The following is a 668-nucleotide window of genomic DNA, read 5'->3' as shown; positions in this document are numbered from 1 at the left end:
CCCTCTCTCTCTCTCTCTAAACCGTTGAGTCTGTGGCCGTTCGAACTTTGATACGTCAATGTTTTCCCGGAGAATGATTCGTCGAGAAGGGTCCCCCCCCTCTCTCTCTCTCTCTCTAACGAAAGCGGCGATGGCAAGGGAAGCAAACATTTTCCTGCACTGAAGCAGGAGGAGGCGCGATTCTCAGACTGCACTTGACGTCACGGAGAGGGCAGTGCACGTTACAGTACCACCCCCGCCGCGCTCCACGGCCGCGTGGCCAGCAGCCTTCAACCCGCCGACTCGCTCGCACCCCAGGACCAGTCATCAGTGGCACCGCAGCATCAACACTGGCATGGAAAACAAACCAAGTATTGGCGCTCTAAGGTCGGAACAGCACCCCCGTCATAGGGATCGTCCAGAAAGTACGTCCTTTTTTTTCCTCGGTTTCATTCGGCAAACTTACATGAGCTCGGCGCCTGCGAGACTCGGGGTAGGCCACCACGCAGTACACACACGCACTGCAGACAAGATGTTGCCTACCTACCAGGTGCCATGCAAGCGCGCATAGGCCGAACTCGGCAGCAGTTTCGCAATGTTAAAGCCGTCGTTTGAGCTTAGGTGAGGTTAGGCCGCTCTTAACATCGGCCGGCTGCCTTAGCCGTCGCTCTATGGTGGGGCGGGGTGGG

The 668-nt window shown here is 57.5% G+C and overlaps 1 protein-coding gene across 4 annotated transcripts in view; it reads left to right on the top strand.

Annotated features, from left to right (window-relative positions):
- Positions 1–668, top strand: part of LOC113218127 (G protein-activated inward rectifier potassium channel 3-like) — a 14935-nt gene that overhangs the window by 4280 nt on the left and 9987 nt on the right. The gene's annotated exons all lie outside the window — the stretch shown is intronic.

This window comes from Frankliniella occidentalis, unplaced genomic scaffold (assembly GCF_000697945.3).
Source record: "Frankliniella occidentalis isolate FOCC.00 unplaced genomic scaffold, Focc_3.1 Scaffold564, whole genome shotgun sequence".
In the NCBI taxonomy this organism is placed as follows: Eukaryota; Metazoa; Arthropoda; class Insecta; order Thysanoptera; family Thripidae; genus Frankliniella; species Frankliniella occidentalis.
The sequence above is the reverse complement of the archived record's forward strand: the minus strand, read 5'-3'. Positions and strand labels throughout refer to the sequence as shown.